The sequence below is a fragment of the Desmodus rotundus genome, chromosome 3 (genome assembly GCF_022682495.2).
Source record: "Desmodus rotundus isolate HL8 chromosome 3, HLdesRot8A.1, whole genome shotgun sequence".
Taxonomy (NCBI): domain Eukaryota; kingdom Metazoa; phylum Chordata; class Mammalia; order Chiroptera; family Phyllostomidae; genus Desmodus; species Desmodus rotundus.
Window position 1 is genome coordinate 85,040,091 of NC_071389.1, and position 18,253 is coordinate 85,058,343.

Sequence of the window (18,253 nt, forward strand, 5' to 3'; positions counted from 1 at the left end):
TGGCAGAAAAAAAAAATCAAACTAGAAACTGGTTTTATTCCAAGGTAGTGGGGTTGCAGAGCCTGAACTTAATAGGCCTTATGGGTCCAGCCACATTCAAACACCCCAAAACACTCCAGACCTTTTTATTCCGATCAGGCATGCTCTAGGCTCCCTTGCAAGGTGTCACTCCAATACAGGACCTAGGATTCCTCTTGTTCCAGAATTTTTGAGTTCTCCTTGGACAAAATAAGGTGGTGTGTGTGTGTGTGTGCATGTGTGTTCTCTTTAACTCAGCTTCCTTCATCAATTATAAGATTTTGCCAAGCCCATATTAACTCCTTCCTGCCCCTAATGTGGTTCTGTCCTACCCCTACCCAATGCTTCTGTGACATCAGTTATCTGCATCCTATACATGGAATTGGGCACCGAATCTCCCATCCCTGCTGCCTAAACCCAACCCTAACAATCATCCCACCCTTGCCCACCTCACCTGGATTCTCTTCTCCCAGCTGCCTCCTACTACCTGCCCCTCTGCACTGCAGACCTTGGTCTCCCTGATGCAGACCTCTGCTCTCTCACCACGGCATCCTTACTCTCCTGCAAAAACACAGCCTCCACCTCCTGCTCCTTTTCTCATTCCCTATGATTCACTGGGAAAGGCAGGTGTGATTGGCCTTCTCTTTGAAACCCAGTGCTGCTTCTAGGCCAATGAATGTCCCTCTTCTCATGCCATCTGTATTAGGTTTTGAGGGCTGCTGTAACAAAGTACACAGAAAATAAATATCTGGCTTAAACAACAGACATTTCTTTTCTTATTGTTCTGGAGACTGGAAGTCAGAGACCAAGGATGATTTCTCCTGAGGCCTCTCTCTTTGATTTGCAGATGACCATGTTCTCCCTGTGTCCTCATGTGGAATTTCTTCTGTCTGTGTCTGTGTCCTAATCTCCTCTTCCTATAAGGACATCAGTCAGCTTGGATTAGGGCCCACCCCAATGACCTCATTTTACCGTAGTTACCTCTTTAAAGACCCAATCTTCAAATATAGTCATGTTCTGAGATCCTGGGGATTAGGACTTCAACACATGAATTTGGGGGGATACAATTCAGCCCATAACACCAACCACATCTATGATCCTTGTTGGGGTATTTGTACACCAGACCCAGCATAGCCACAACACAGACCTCACCCAAGTCTAACATGTCACCAACTGCTGCCTCCCCCCCCACCCCCCCCCCCCCCCGCTCACCAATCACTGCCTCTTCTAGGGGCATCTCTTGAGAGAAGCTGTCTATTCTCTCAAACCTCCAAATTCTTAATCTTCATTTTCACCAGGACCTTCAATTAGTCAACTCCTTTATGCATTGGGCAGCCCTTTAACCCCCTCCTGGCTACATGGCTCTCAGTCTTCTCTGGATGCACAGCCATCCGCCATGCTGTCCTGTTCAGGACCCATATTCCCTATACCAGCACCAGTACTCAGCCAGTAAGGATGGCTCCAGCTACACGATCGTTTGTGGCCAATGTACATTCTGACCCATGTTGATTTCTCAGTGCTCATGCCAAGCTTTCATTCTTCAAATGTCTGCCGTTTCCTCCAGTTACTCTTTGTACTCCACAATTCTAGCTCTTTCTCAGAAAGCCTACCCACACCTGCTCAGCCAGAGATTCCACCATCTGGCCACAAGTGATTGGACTAATGGTAGCTATCTGCTTAAAGAATTCCTGATAGAGTCAGGTCTGTGAAAAAGTACTGAGTACCTAAGCTGTAAGATTACTTTGAGTCAGAGCCCTCCAAGCACCATGGCAACACAAATTCACAGCAAGCCCATGTGATGAGAGAGAGACCTTGCAAAGACCCAGTCTGCAGAGAGAGAGGAATGGAGCAGACATGCCCAAGAGATGAGAGAGCGTAGGCCAGAGTGCAAGGAGCTGCAGACAATTTTCCAGCTCCCATGATGTCAGCCTCTGCTTCCTTCAGTTGGGATCCTAACACCATCCAACAAATCCCTCTTTACTGAAGCTGAGTAGGTTTTTGTTTCTTGCCACCAAGCCATTCTTGACTAAGACACCTTTCATCACAGCTGCTGGATCATCCCCACCACCCACATTTTCATTCTTTTCTTCTGCCGGAGTCTGTTTGCCCATCTCTATTGATACAGTCACACTGCACACACAGAGCCTCATTTTTCCCTCGAACAAATGCTGCCTGGCTTCGTCCCAAAGAGAACAAGCGGCAACCCCATGACTTAATCAGACAACAGGTGAGCCAGTCCGTGCCAGAATTTACACCAACTTTCTCAGACCTGCTTGAATTATTTGCCTACTAGAGTTTCCTAACAACAATTCTGACCACTTGGATTCATTTGTGGAAGGGCCAGAAGTTTGCAGCACCTGTGGCCCAATAGCAGCAGGAGGCATTCGACTGCTAGAGCCAAGCTGTAGGTAGGAAGAAGGGTTAGGGGTAAAATGTGTTCAACTGAACGTTCTTCATCTCAAATCACTCAGAACTTGAGCAATGAGATTAATGGTTTCCATGGCAACTGATAAACCCAGAAACCTACAGAAGACTAGCTTTTTCAAACCCCCTCAGGACAAGGATACCCTCTAAAATCCCAAGATCTACCACCAGCCACATTTCTCTTTTAAGTTTGGATCAAAAGTAAACTTTGTCTTGCACCTTTTGTGACTTTATTGTAGAGCATTCTCTCCTAAGGAAAATCTGCTTTTTCTTCTTGGTGGTTTTCTGATTCAACTGTTCTGCTGTTCCCAAAGATAGAAAGTTCCTTTAACTTTTCTGAAAATTTTTTGTTGAATGTTGCAATTTTGGGTACAAAAGAAGATTGTTTCAATCTATTTCATTCATTTTTTTTCTCATTCTGTCTCTCTCTTTCCCTTGCCCCTCACTCAGCCCCAGCCCTCATTTAGCCTCTTCCTTTCAGATAAAACACCAGATATCACACAGTATGTGGTTTGGAATGCATCCTTGTAGGAGCACTTTCAGACACAAGGGACACACTCTGGCAAGCGTTCCATTCTGACAACTGGCAGGTACTTTCCCACTCTGGACAACAGACACAGCTTAGAGGATCATGGATCGTCTTACACAGAGAAATCCATGGTGCATGCTTCCCACAGCCTGTTCTCTGAGGGACCACTCTTTGAAATAAACACTGGCACTCCACATTAGAAAGGGTAAAGGCATATTCTTCTTGTTTGCTTGCTTGTTTTGTTTTGTGTTTCGGTCAATTCACAGAAGCAGTAGTGACTATATGCATAGGTCTAGCTCCCACAGCACATGTATTTATTCATGTGAATAAAAAAACAAAGTGATAGTTATGGGAACATGATTAGTATTATAGCTATTGTGCTTGGTTTTAACATGATCTCACCCAGGCACTGGCACCATGCAAGGAACAGAAAAACTGAGTGTGGGTCACAGGCACACTTGATTCATAAATATAAATCAGGAAACATGAACTTTATTTTCCATTCTATATACCATATAGGCTTGCCTCTGTGATAGTTAGAGTTGCTCTTATTAGTTTTTATTAAACAGTTCATAGTTTTAATTTTTTAGTAACAAAATATATCTATAAAACATCTTTATTATTAAAAGTCTTGCAAGAGCCCTGGCTGGTGTGGTTCAGTGGATTGAGTACTGGCCTGAGAATCAAACGGTGGCCAGTTCAATTCCCAGTCAGGGCACATGCCTGGGTTGTGGGTCAAGTCCCCAGTAGGGGACATGCAAGAGGCAACCACACATAGATGTTTCTCTCCCTCTCTTTCTTCTTTCATTTGCATCTCTAAAAAATAAATTAATAAAATCTTTTTTTAAATGAAATTTTAAAAAATCTTGCAAGAAAAGTAATGTAATTATGGTTAGTGTGAATGTGTCTAGTTTTTTAAAAAAATTATTTATTTATTTTTTTTATTCTCACCTGAGGACATTTTTTCATTGCTTCTAGAGAGAGAGGAAGTGAGAGAGAGGAACACTGATGCAAGAGAGAAGCATTGATTGGTTGCCTCCTGCACATACCTGGACTGGGAATTGACCAACCTGGACCTGGACCAACCTAGGTACATGCCCCAGCTGGAATAGAACCCAAAACCCTTTGGTTATAGGTCAACGCTCCAACCAACTGAGCCACACCAGCCAGGGCTCTTGCTTTTTTTAAACCATCAAAGCAATTCTTTTTTAATTTAATTTTTGTTGACCTGAGGTTTCTTAGGAATGCAACCATGGCCTTATTATGTAATAGAGTGCACCATGAAATCTCAGTTAACCAGAACGCCATGCTCCAGTTAAGCAAGCATCAGAGGGACTTTATGCACAGAGCACTGGGTCAGGCCTTGGTCGGGATACATAACAATCCACCAGGGCACCACTGCCTGGTGGAAGTTATTTCCTACAGGGCTCTGTTCCTTTTGTTCTAACTCTGTACATCAAGTCATTGCTACCCTCCTCTTTGGTGAAGCCCATCAGGATCAGCCCACTGGGAGGAAAGGCCTTGGGCATATGACTGGCCTTGATTTTAGCCAGGTTTTTATCAATGAGAAATAATTAATTTCACTGACATAGAAGGGTATTCCCAATGTACTGTTAACTAAAATATCAGTTTGAAAAACAGTACAAACACAATTTTGTAAAGGGTCTACTCCAAGATTGGATTAGGGAAGAAGGTTGAGTGACAAGAATAGATAAAGGGAAAAAACACAAGGAGAATGTTGCAATAATCCAGACAGATGACATGGCTTGAATCAGCACACTGAACAGAGTGGTAAGAACACAAATTAATGGAATTTTGATTAATTGGATTATAGGTCACAGAGATTTTAATGTAGGTTATATTCAAAACCTTATTTGGCTCAAGTGCACCTCTCAGTCACATGCTTGAAACTAGGTATTAACCATTCATTGCTAATATATAAGAGGGAGTGGCCAATTTATTGTATCAGTCAGGGCTAGGTTATATACTTAACAAACAACCCCATCACCTCTGTGGATTAAATTACAAGCTTACTGCCCTCTCCCTCCATTGGCCAACACTGGTCAGCTCAGCGTAGACAATCAGGCCTCCAGCTGACAGAGGCTCCATTTCAAAACCTGCTTCCACAATTACCACAACAATGGGGAAGAAACTTGGTGAATTGTACCACTTCTGCTGACATTTAATTGGCAAAGTAAGTCCTGTTTTGTTCCTCAGTTTGGTTAGCGTGAGTCATTCCCCTAGATAACAGGTAACAGATACAATCCATTCTCAGAACCTGAGAATTTAATTAATGACTGACTAAGGAAATGGCCCTAGGAAGTCTCTGTCTGCAGCAAACGGTCGATCTGTTTCTTTACATTTCCATTCCACGTGTGTAATAGATCTATGCATTTGCATATGTGAGTTTGTATATGCGTGTGTATGTAGGTATACACATGAGTGTACCTGTAAAAAACCATAGGGGATTGAGTTAAAATCTTCATGGACCCTAGATGGACCCTATAAGAAGGTTTTCTGAATAAATGCTTCACAGAGGCAGAGTTGAAGGGGAAAAAAGTGGGCTTTGAAATCAAATAGTCATGTCCATTATTAGCCCTGTCTGTGACTCCATAAATTACTTAGCCTCTCAGCCTCAGCATCCTCATATGTAAAAAAGATACAATAGCTACCATGTGGCTATTGTAAGTAAAGTACCTAGAAACAGAATAAGTATATAGCAAATGGTAGTTGCTCTTTATTTCATTTTGTTTGCTAAAAAAAAAAGTTTTGTGTTTATTTGCCTTATCTTCTAATAAAATGGCATGTATAAACATTCTTACTAATTGACATCTGATTAAATAGATACTGATAAACAAACATTTTGTTTAAAATGCATGTTGGCATTCAAGACTATTTCTCTAATTTCCTTATCCTGGGTCAGCTCTGCTATATCCTCCTAGAGTAACTGATTTTATTGAAATGTCAGGGATAGCAGTTCTATTCTCATCAACGAAGGCTTGGAATCATGAACAAACTTTGACTTGAGAAGCTATTTATACACTACATGAAAACATTTCACTTTGGAAACTGAGTATTGTGTCATATCTTAAGATCAGTCAGCAATGTGGTGCTTTTCTGCTCTAAATTATCTAAGATGTTAAAAGATTTTGCATCCTGTTGTACCAGCAACTGATATTTTTATTCCATTTCAATGAGTACTTTTTAAAGTGTCAACACCCATTTATTCCATCCTGAAGGGTCAGTCCCTTATCGCCCCCTCTGCCCCCCCAATTTGACAAGCAATTGCTTCACTTGCCTGTTGCAGTTGCAATCATCCACTGCCTCGTGGTGGTAAGCACATGGTAAGCCCATTGTGTGTCTTCATCGCACATCATTATACTGCACATGTAGTAAAAGGATTCCTTAACTCTAATGATAATATATAGGGAGGATGTCCAAATTCATATACTTTCTGCTCTAAGTCTTTTATGGCAGTGATTTTCAACCTTTTTCATCTCATGACACACATAAACTAATGACTAAAATTCTGCAGCACACCAAAAAACTATTTTGCCCATCTGACCAAAAAATTAGGCATAATTTTGATTCATTCATACCAGGTGGCTATTGTTGTATTAACTAGTGTCATTTTTTTTTATTGGACAACCTAAGGGAAAAGAGGTCAGTGCCTCTGCTAAATAGTCAAGTATCGCATGTCTTAAAAATTCTTGTGGGACACCAGTGACCCGTGGCACATCAGTTGAAAATTGGTCTTATGGTGTTAGAACTGCTTGCTTCAGTTCCTAAATATGCAAAAGTCAGGGATCTATGACTATCTATCTCAGTGAAGACCCCAGTATCCACTGGAACCATGAGAAACGGGTCAACACAATCTGTAAGTGGTCCATAGTTGATTTCAGTCCCTGTGTTTTTGTTGACAAGCAGAACAAGTGTTGGTCATACTTTTTGTTTTTGAGAGATAGAAAACATCTCTTTTTGCCCTTAATAGTACATTTATGAATGTATTTATCTTTATCTTTAACAAAAAATTCATATTACGTTAAATAGAAAATGTATCATACTAATTGAAACAAATTGCCTATTTCTATGATCAAAATATATATTAATTCAAATTCACGTAAGAACATTGTGATATTTAGTGAGTGTATATTCAGCAACACCCAAATTATACCTAATTAAATGGCCAGAAAAAGAAAGGTAACATAAGATGATTTATTTATACTACCTTACTTGCTGTTTGTCTCTCTCTTTTTTAATCCTCACTTGAGGATATGTTTATTGATTTTAGAGACAGAGGGAGGGAGTGAGAGAGAAAAACAATACTGATGTGAGAGAGAAACATCAATTGATTGCCTCCCATATGGTCCCCGACCAGGGATCAAAACTGCATCCTAGGTAAGTATATGCCTTGACCAGATATTGAAACTGCAACCTTTTGGTGTATAGGACAATGCTCCAACCACAACATCTGGCTAATTCACTGTTTTATTTCAATCCCTAACTATTCCCCATTTGCCAAATCAAGTCATTCGCTTCACCCTGGATTTCTTATAATGGCTGCCAATATTGTCTGTTGGTTATTAGTAAAGTTTCCTTTGGCTGGTCAGAAATTTAGCAGGTGTGGTACAGGGTCCTCTTCCCTTTGCATTCTAGTTGGTCCTCTGGAAGGAGCTAAGAAAGACTTCAAAGATAAAAAGCAAGGCCATTGTGCTCACTTAGCTGAGTCATGCCCTATGGCCATATACCAGATTAAATCTGTGGGCTGGTCAGAGATGAGAGGACTCCTAGGTCAGCTGCTCTCTTAAAGAATGAGAGAAATGCCCTAGGTTGACCATGCTGGAGGTGATTGATCCCCTCGAGCAAGGGTGAAACTCATGACCTATTCAATAGGCCCTCAGATTCTCCATCACCAAGCTGTGTCCATTGAAACCTGGGCTAGTCATTGATCTCTTTCTGTAAAATTAGATGTCAGAATCTCCATGGTGGCACATCCATTGGATTGTCTCATTAACTACCCGCTTAGTACATAAACAGTATCATAGAATGAAAAAAAGTTAAATATTTTTGACACGAGTGGCTCTCTGTAGGATTCCATCATGAAAATAGATCTGAGCCTTAAATTCATCACCTATAAACCTGAGGTGAGTAATACTTCCCCTGACCTCCACCTACAGGTATTAGAGGATCAAATCAAATGAGAATGAGAGCAAATGTGAACAGGCTTGGGGAGCTGCCAAACTCTGCCCAAATGGGAGCCAGGATTATTTAGGCTGGAAACATGCAGTAACCTTGAGATGATTCTTTAGTCAATTCGCTATAAGCACAAGAAGATCAACTATTTGGGGGTGTGATCATTTTTTTGATGAAGCAAAATGTCAGAAATACAGGATGGGAGACCTCAAGACTCCTTATTTTGAGATTTGCCTGTCCCAGACCCAGGAGACTGCTTTGGCACACTTCCAGCACTAAGTGTGACAGGGGACCCTGCCCACCTCTCCTCTCTCCCATGGCACTCTGCCCTCCTGACACATTAAGAGAAGCCAACAGTATCAGAGCCCTTTCCCATTCTCTGCTTTCTCCTCCTCTCTACTTGGTCTGTAATCTCTTCCCTACATCAAGACCTAACTGAAGAACTGGATCTCCTCACACAGGTGGTCCACAATTGAAGGCTTAGCCAGGAGGAGAGAAGAAAGGGGTTCATCAGCTGTCCCCAAATCACCAAGGCAGAACTGGGATAAACTCTCCATATTCCTTTCCATCCATGGTCTCCAGATGGCCCTTTGTGATGTCCTTGTCCTTAGAGACAGTCTGGATGATTTGTGAACCATCCCCCAATGAGACACCCGTCTGATAATGTGAGCAGGTCCAGGGAGCACACACATGGACAACGTCCCCTCTCACTCGTCCAGCACCCCGAGGGATTTAACCTCTAGCATCTCTGTCAGACCAGCTACTCCTCAGCCAAGAAGGGCTCGACTCTAAATAATATAGGCATTCTCTCCTCCATCGTCTTTTGTTTTCTTGGGGTATATAAGATAGGATTCAGATCAATGTACCCCACAGCAAAATATGGACAATTCACCACTAGCCACGAACTGGTATTAATTCCTGGAGGTTGATCTCAGATGAAGTTATAGATCCAAATTTCTGAAACATCAGCTCAATGAGGGAATGAAGCATTACACAGAGACCATGACACATAAAATGGGTCCCTGCCCAGAAGAGCTTATACACTAATACATATACAGGCAGGAGCAAAACATGTTTTTCCCATACGGCATGCTGTTGAGATCTTGCTCTTAATGGTATAAACCTTTGTAAATCCTCCAGATTGAAAGATTAATTGAGGGAAGCTGGTGTGTATAGCAAGAGGCATTTCAGGCTGCCTGTGGATAATGTGACAAGCCCAGAGACTCACAACCAGAGTTACTGCGTGGAGGGTCCTGCCAGGAGGGGCAGGTGCTGCTACTGCTGAAGAATATCCCTTCAGACTGTTCTCTCTGATACCCTCTAAGCCTAAGCAGCCACCCCGCCTGGCCTAGCCCACACCCACCTCCCAGAAAGAGCATGCCAAATGCCAGCCAGCACTCTGTTAAGACTGGGCTTGAGTCATCACTGGGTTCCCAGCACCTAACACCAAAGCAGGCACAAACAGTTCATGCTTAATAAATATTTACTGCATGAACAAATAAATAATTTATGCACCTGTGGAAAACAGCACTCCTTAAAGAACTTTCATTACAGGATAAACATGAGATACATCCTTGGTCACTTTTATAAATGAATGTCTTAATTTTGTTATACTCGCAACATGGGATCATTGAGTTGTAGTATGTTCAAGCTTGAAAGAATTTTAGTATTGGCTGGTCTGACCATTTCCTCTTCCTCATGAAAAAACATTGATTCTACCACGTGGGGAGCAGCTTAATTACTTGTCAAAATAGGACTTCAGTAACCTAAAGGCAAATAATTTCCATGAGATAGCATAAGGACCACAAAACCCTGGCTAGACCCAAAGAGGTTTTTTTTCAGGGGTTTACACTGATTTACATTGTAAATCCCTGTTTCATTGTAAATTCTACAAGGTTAAGAGGTCTATTCATGGGTGAGAAGAGATGGGCTTAGATTTTCTTTTTTCTTTAATTTTTCCTTTTTTTTAATTATAAAGATATATCTAGCAGCAAGAAATTCTTTTAAAATTCTTTCAAACTTAACACTTACTGAATACCTGTTACATGTAAGGTGCTCTGATAAGTACTCTAGAAGGATCCAAAGATAAATTCAATATCCTCACCCCCAGAGGCTCTTGATTTCATGAGAGGACAAATATGTACAAATGATCTTGATACATCCTGATATGGACATGCTATAATAGAGGGAAACGTTTCAGAGAGAAAATGAATTATAGCCAACTAGAGCCAAGCAGGTGGAGAAGGAAGGGTGTGACCAGGCCTTGAAGAGGAGACAAAAAATCAACAGGCAGATGGAAGAAAGCAGAGGTGTATCACATGAAGGAGTCAGTCTTCACTAATGCAAGGAGTGGAAGGGAATATTTTTTGTTTTGCACCAACTATGTGTTGGGCACTTTAAAGTACAATCATTTAGTACTCACAGCAACTCCATGAATTAGGTGCATCTATTTCCTGGAGGAGGAAAGTGAAGCTTGAAAAGATTAATAATGTGCTAAGTGAGGGTCAAGATTATATAACCCACATGGGGGCAAAGCCAGGATTTAAACCCCTGCATGGCTGAGTCCAACATCAGCGCTTTTTCCATTTCACAAGGCTGCTGCCCTGGGGGGAATGAGACAACCACATTTCAGGGACTTTAGCTCAGTGTGGCTGGTTCACTGGGACAGGGAAACATGGCAGAACCTGGACCAAAAGAAGGAAAAAGATGATAGAGGAAAGAGGGAGGGAGTGAAAAGAAAAAGTAAAGGCTTTGTCAATGGTTTTTTTTAAGGTGAAGGAATTAGTGTCAAGACTCAGGGCTCAGAGGAAACTGGGGCTGAAGATGAGGAGAGGTGACGAAGGAGCAGGATTGTATAGGAAGAAGAGATGATAGAGCGAGGGGCACAGGGTTAGGGTTAGCCTTGGAGCGAATAAGGAACACTTGTTCCCCAAAACAGGGTGAAAGGAAAAAAGAATAAGTATCCATGTTAAAGGAAAGAGATGGGAGGGAGGGAGGCGAGAAAGCTCGGTAGATGGAGGGGAGCGTTTCTTCACCAGTCCAGGGAAGCAGTCTGTTCTGGGGTGAGGAGGCAGTAGGGTCAGTTAGGGCTTGAGCAGAGTGGAAAAGATTTGAAGCAGCTGTTGTGGGAATCTGATAGGGAGCTAAAAATGGAGTTAAAGGAAGATGGCTGAGAACATAGCGAGAGTCCAAAGGAAGGAACAGGCAGTGAGTCCGATTACTTTCAGTGCACGAATCCCTTCAACAGAATTCAGCAGTTTGGGATCAGAAATGGATGAGAGGGTCATCCAGGAAGACACCAGGAAGGTCAAGAGGGTAAGGGAATGGGGCACCTTTGAGGACTTGGCCAAAATCAAGGAATCCAAACACGACAGGGAGGGAGAGGACAGCTGGAACCAGGATGGGTCCAAGATGCTCCCAAAATAGGGAGGGCTCCAGGGGGCACAGTAAAGGTAAAGAAAAGATTTAATAAGAATGAGTGAATGGGACATGGCTACAAAAGGCATTTCAGATGTGGCGATCTTAAAGGTGGAGTCCCCTGTGAAACAGTGGAGCCTAGGGTGTATCTGTGCACTGAGAATAGAGATGCAGGGGACAAAGAGGATAGGGAGCAGTATGACTGAAGATTGTCCTGCACACATTGCAGAGGAGCAGGGCAGGTCAAGGGCAGAGGGAGGACCAGGAGCCATGTGCTGATGCCCTCTGCCAAGCGCCCAGCAAAGGATGGGGCTGGTCGGGCACTAGACAGAGGTAGAAGGGTGAAAGAAGAGTTAACTTATTAAAAGGGAAGATGAACTTGATTTCTAGTGAAATAATGTCACAAATACTGCTGTCCTCCCCCCCCAAAAAAAAGAACAAGCAAGTAAAATAGGCTTTGGAGAGTTCTCCCAAAGTAGACGAGCTACAGTAGGATACTGTGCAATGCGAAGGAGGCAAGGGTGAGTAAAGAGAGTAGGATGGTGAGGAACAAGCCGTGGGTGTCATGAGTGGAAAACTGCTGAGGCTGAGAGCTTCAGATCCAAAAAATGTCCACTTCTTTGACCCTCTGCCTTAAATAAAACTAACCTACCCATCTATCCAAAACTCAACAGAAAGGGCCTCTGGGCATCCCAAATGCTATTTACAGCAGAAGTCCCAGAACGCACACACACACACACACACACACATCACACATCATGCATGCCAGCTTCTTCATCAGCTCCTACTCTAGACCTGCATGGGCTATGCTCCACCGCCCGGCCCGGGTTCATACACTGACTTGAAACCAAGTTTGATTCTATCTGGCTAGGCCGTGAATCTTGCCTGGACACAGTTTTAGGGTCACCTATAGCATCCACCCCCCAATGCTGCCAGTCCTTGCCCACTGCAAGAGAACATTTAATATAGATAACATTTAGAGGTGCTTAGCACCTGCAGGGCCTGGACTGAAGAAGGCCTTCAAAGTCACTCAGTTCCATTTTTATTGCTTTTATAACATTTCTACCAAAAACCATCCCACTGTTGCTTGAATATCCCAGCACCTAGGAACTCACTCTCATGACAGTCTGTCTTGCTATTGGAAACTTTGCATTCAGTTATGCAAAACAAGCCACATTCCTTTCCCTTCTGATAGGAATCTGAAGACAACAGTCATATCTCAACAAAGCCTCCTCCTTTCCAGAAGAAATAGCTCCAATTCATTATACCTTTTTTGATGAGGCACCGGCTCAGGTTCCTTCACCATCCTGCCTGTCCATGTGCCAAAGTCCCTCTTAACATGTGCATAATAAATGGCAAACACGGAGTGCTTACTATGTGCCTGCCAATTTCTAAGCCCTTGGTGCATATTAACTCATTTAATCCTTATACCAATACTATGTGCTATTATTGCTGCATATATTATTATTCCACTGTGCAGATGAGGAAACTGAAGCAGAGAGCAGTAAATAATTTGCTCAAGGATAGTACCAGCAGCAGAGCCAAGATTCAACTCAAACAATTGGATGTGCTCATAACCCCAATGCCAGTGGTTTTCAAACTTGGCAGTCACTGAAATTACCCTGGGAAGTTCTAAAAACTACTGAGCTTGGGATCCTCCCCTAGAGATGCAGATTTTATTGGGCCATGTGTCATCTGGGCACCTGAACTTTTTAGAGATGTCCAGGTGATGCTAGTATGCAACCAATATTGACAACACCTGGCTGTATAATCACAACCCCTTCAGGGCAACCTGGCCAGTGCAGGGTAGAGTTGGATTAGAGGGGAGTGATGGAAATTTTCAAGTTTCCCTCTTGGAAGATAACACCGGGACAGGCCCAGACGTGGTGACGAGAGGGAGCCTCGCAGGAAGGCTAAGCAGACGATCAGCTGGTAAGGCCCTCATTCTCCAAGGGGAAAAATAAGATAAGGGAAAGAAAACACAAAACCTTTCCTGATCAGACACTTGGCTTCAAGGGCTTCCTCTGAGAAGAACTTCTACCATCCCCAAACCACCTTAGGCACAGAGCAATAATTTCCCCAAAGTAGCAGCTACTTCTACAGTCAACAACAGCACAACCTCCCAACCTCCTTTCAAAAGCTACAGATGGATAGAGCGGGGCTGCCAGCCCTCCCACCCCTCACCTCCTCTTTTTACTGATTACCTGAATTCAATCAAGAAAGCACTGGGGCTGCTGGCCCTACAGGCTGAGGGAAAGCCCAAGGTACGCTTCAGCCCCTACCTGAGAGGTCTCCAGGCCCACGGGACACCTCAGTCCATTAGACATCTGCACTGGGCTCTCCCACTCTACCACAATTTCCTGTCCCTCCACTGTGTTCTCTGTGGACCCTACACTCAGGTTGTTGCTTTCTAACGCATGAGGATGTTTCATTGGTTAAAGATTGGCCACCAGACGTTCTCCAGTTGCTGGAAACTTCCATATCTCTCAGTTCCTTGAACTTACTGTTAGTGGTCTGGGCCACAGTGCCAGGGCATAGGGTGAGGACCTGAACCCTGGGCTGCTCACAGGGGTATGGTCTCCCTTTCCCTTCCTCCCTCCCTCTCTCCTCCCTCCCTCCCTCTCTCCTCCCTCCTCTCAGAGCCAGCCCTGCAAACCCCAGATAGCCATGGCAACCCGAGTGTGAATAAAGGAAAAGCTACCCTCACCCCCAAACCCTATTAATATTTAATGCAAACATCTGAATGCAAATTGACCTCACTTTTGTTTTATTCCCCTTCCTCTGATCTCTCTCTCTAATTTAGATGCCTTTCATCCAAGCCCCTGGAGCCTGGGTGCTTCCCTCAACTAGGGATGCAGGGCACTGTCCTGTCACTGAGGAGACAGGCAGACAGTCCACTGCACGTGGGTGGAGCAGATTCTACAACTCCAACTCCATACTTTTAGGATATTTCCAAATCAGGCCTTATTCTCCGTGAAGTCACAATGAGTTGTGGAAGTCTCAACTTGGGAGAGAAATTCTACAAACAGGGAAACCCCTAAAATAGTAGCCTAAAAGCCTAAAAGCATTCTGCCCCCAAACCTGTAAATCCTCTTTTTTTCATAGCAAAGAAAAAGCAGAAGTTTCAGCAGACGTTTTTGTTCCCATTCCTCTATCGTCTATGAACCTGGCTTTTACCTGGTCTGTGTTGCAAGACTAAGGTTCAGAGTGTTTAAAAAGGGGGGTGGAAAGGTATTAAATGTTAAACGGAGAGTGAGAAAGGCAAATGTTGATACAAACATACTTAATTGCTTGGGACAGCAGAAACATAGGTAGGTGCTTGAGGAATAAGAAAATTGAACAGATCTGGGGTTATTTTTTAATGAGTTACGTAAGTTTCTGGTAACTGGCTAGGGGCAATGTTTTTGCAGGGAGGGGAGTGATAACAAAGATGCAGTCCCAGGCAAATGTCTATTTACTGTGGGATGCATTTCCTTTTTTGCCTCTCCATCAGTGTATACGTGCGCACGCTCACACCAGGAGAGTAGATCCTCCCTCATGTGAGAGGTGTGTGTACGTATAAACAATGGAAGAAACTGGGGCCAGAGCACAAATCTGTTAACACAAAACATCTGTGAGGACAAAGATGCCATAATTCTTTAAGAATTGCTTTCTAGCTTTGCAGGAGACGGGTAGCATCCAGAGAAAAGAGACTCAGCCAAATAGGCTAAACCATGTACCCAAGGCCACACACTGAGTCAGGGATCAGCCTTGGAGGCAGCCCCTGCTCCGTGGACTCCTCACCCCAGTTCATGTATTCAGTGGGATGTGTTTGGATGCGTTCCCCCTGTCGTTGTGGGTGGCCATGACTACCAAGGTGAGCCCAGGACCCACGAGGGGCACTCTTCACCTGTCTATCAGAACACTTCAACAGCAACACCAGGGTCAGGAAAGAAAACAGGGCAAAGGGGTATAAGGCAGGGGAAAGAAAAAATAAAGCAGAGTTACACAGGTTATTCTCAGATGGTTAGATCTAGAAGTTAATTTTTAAATCTCTAGCCAGCAAATATAATCAGTAACAAAGTCTACTAATTTAAATAGGAACTCAATTTACATTCTCAATACTTTTTCAGTGGATGTGAGGGAGAGAGAATAAAACCCAAAACACCTGGACTTTTAATCATAGTAGAAACATTTTCCTCACTGACATGTGTAAAATAAGGGTATTTCAGTGGAGATGAAATGCTGCCCGAAAAGGAGGATGTGTAGTGGTGACACGAGGCTGAACAGCACTTCCACACACCTGAGGGTGATTCTGCAGCAGGAGCTGCCTAACAGGTGCCTGACTCAAGCTTTGAGGATCACAGAAACGAACAGCAAATACCTCTTAGACTTAGGCTTTATGTAACCCTGCCTTCACCTTTGTAAATAAGTTCTGTCATTAAGTTCTCCTAAATGACCTGCTGAGACAGTGTCTTCTGTTTGCTGCCAGGAGCCTGAGAGCTATGCCAGGGTGCTACAGGCCTATTGATGGAGGACTCTCATTGGGAGGGGGATGGGTGGTAGTCTTCCTAGAAGTGTTTGCTAAGCTGGGTCTGTTTCTTCCATGGTTTAGTAGAATCACACTAAGTCACTCAGTATTCTTTGGAATTCTACATGATCCATGCAGAGCCTCACATCATGTGCACAGGGTCCTTGTGAAGAATTTGTCAAGCTGGGAATAACCACTGAGAATTTTAAGTTTCTCATATAAAAATAGTGTGGGAAACACAATGTAGTAATCATAAAACTAACTGTAGCTTAAAGAAAGTGGGTGGGAATCATACGTAGTTTGAAAAATCCTCCTCAACCTGATAATAGTTATGTCAGCACACTAAAGGGATTGTTTTTGAAATACTCTAAAAAGTAAAATTCAGCTGGTTCTGTTTGGCTGTTAGAGGCCCAGCACATGCTGTCCCCCTCCTCAAGAGTGCCAGCCATCTCTCACAGGCACATTAAAGCCGGGGGCTGGGGCGGGTGACAAAGGAATGTAATTTGTGTATTTATCAACAGCAGGTAGAAGTTTTAAAGGGTAAAAGAAGCAAACAAGCAAAGGGTCCTACCAATTTAAAGCCTTGTTGCTCAGCTGGTGTTCAGCACCCAGCTTCAGCATCTCCTGGATCTTGTTTAAAGTGGGAAAGCTTGGCCCCACCCAGACCTAGAGAGTCAGAATCTGCATTTTATCAATATCCTCAGGAGATTCCTATGCACAAGAAAGTTTAATAAACTTCAGATACCCTTTTCTGTGTGTCAACAACAAACTCACCACAAGCCCCACCCTGGGGTACTGGAAAAGGAGTTTCATCACCAAAGGAGAACAGTGGGGGGATGGGGGGAAATGGACGAAAGCTAAGTGGCTCTTCCCAATACAGCCTCTTTAAATAAGCTGTCCAGTCCCTTTTTAATACTCTGCATGGTCCTAACTATGCTAGCTACTTTGCACTAACTTTGGTAACAAATTCTTTCAGAAGTTTGCTATTTTTTTCTTAAATTAGAGGATATGACATTTGACCAGTGTTTCTCAACTATTATGAGCATAGATGTCTTTAATCTCTTTCTGTATGGGACACATCTACATATTTTGACACAATTATTCTAATTAACAGGCTTTGCTTTTGCCATTGTGATCCTGTGTTCCCTGTCACAGTGGGTCACAAGCCCACCCAGAGAACCCTTGCATGGCAGTACAATGACGTCCCAGCTGGCTTGCCAGACTCCTTCCCTTGTGATGACATTTCTAATCCTCCACTCTTATACACAGAAGACTTGTGAATATTACTGTGCATGCAACGGACCTTCCCCCTTTCAAGTGATTTCCTGAGGCATGGTTCCTGACATCAAAGATCTTTCATAACAGTGTGGGACACAAAGATGGCAATATGCAAGGTCATACAGTTGGGCAGGTGGTGGACATTGGGTCACCTCCAGTTTTACTCTCCTCCCCTTCTCTGCCCTGCTCTCAGCTGCAGGTTGTTGGCCTTTATGAATTGTACCCAAGGCTTCCCTTGCCTCCTGGCTTCTACAGAGCTGACCAGTACAGGCTCTAGTAGGAAGGGGAGAATAGGGGAGAGGAAGGAGAATTCCATCCCTGCCAGGCCACGGGTTGTCACCTTACATGCACCCCTCCCAAAACTTCTATAGGAGTCTTCTCTGAGCTTCAGGAACTTCTTTTTCTTCCCCTTCAGACTTAGAGATGGTCATGGTTTCCCTGATGCTAGCCCAGGTGCCCCACCTTCCCTTGTTGGCTTTACTTAACCCTGCCTTCACCTTTGTAATAAGTTCTGTCATTAAGTTCTTCTAGATGACCTGTTGAGACAGTGTCTTCTGTTTGCTGCCAGGAGTCTGAGTGCTACGCCAGGGTGCTACAGGACTATTGATGGAGGGCTCTCACTGGGAGGGGGGATGGATGGTAGTCTTCCTAGAAGTGTCTGCTAAGCTGGAATGTAAAAGGCAAGGACAAGTTAGCCAGGCATGGGAGTCAAAGGGTAAAGGAAATATCAAGAACAAACAGAAAGGGTGAGCTTTTCACAGTGGCAGTATCATAGCCAGTGAGGTTTATCTGACATGTGATTACTGGTAATTGAAAATAAATAAATAAATGGAGAGGGGGAGAAGGAGAACCAGTGCATTCTAGAACCTCCTAGAGATTCAGGA

General features: G+C 43.5%; 1 long non-coding RNA gene across 1 annotated transcript in view; it reads left to right on the top strand.

Annotated features, from left to right (window-relative positions):
- Positions 1–5,033: 5,033 nt before the first annotated feature.
- LOC123478905 (uncharacterized) overlaps positions 5,034–18,253 on the top strand; it is a 31,654-nt gene continuing 18,434 nt past the window's right edge. The window contains exon 1 of the long non-coding RNA XR_006654316.3: positions 5,034–5,165. This is a non-coding gene — a long non-coding RNA (uncharacterized lncRNA). The remainder of the gene's footprint in view (positions 5,166–18,253) is intronic.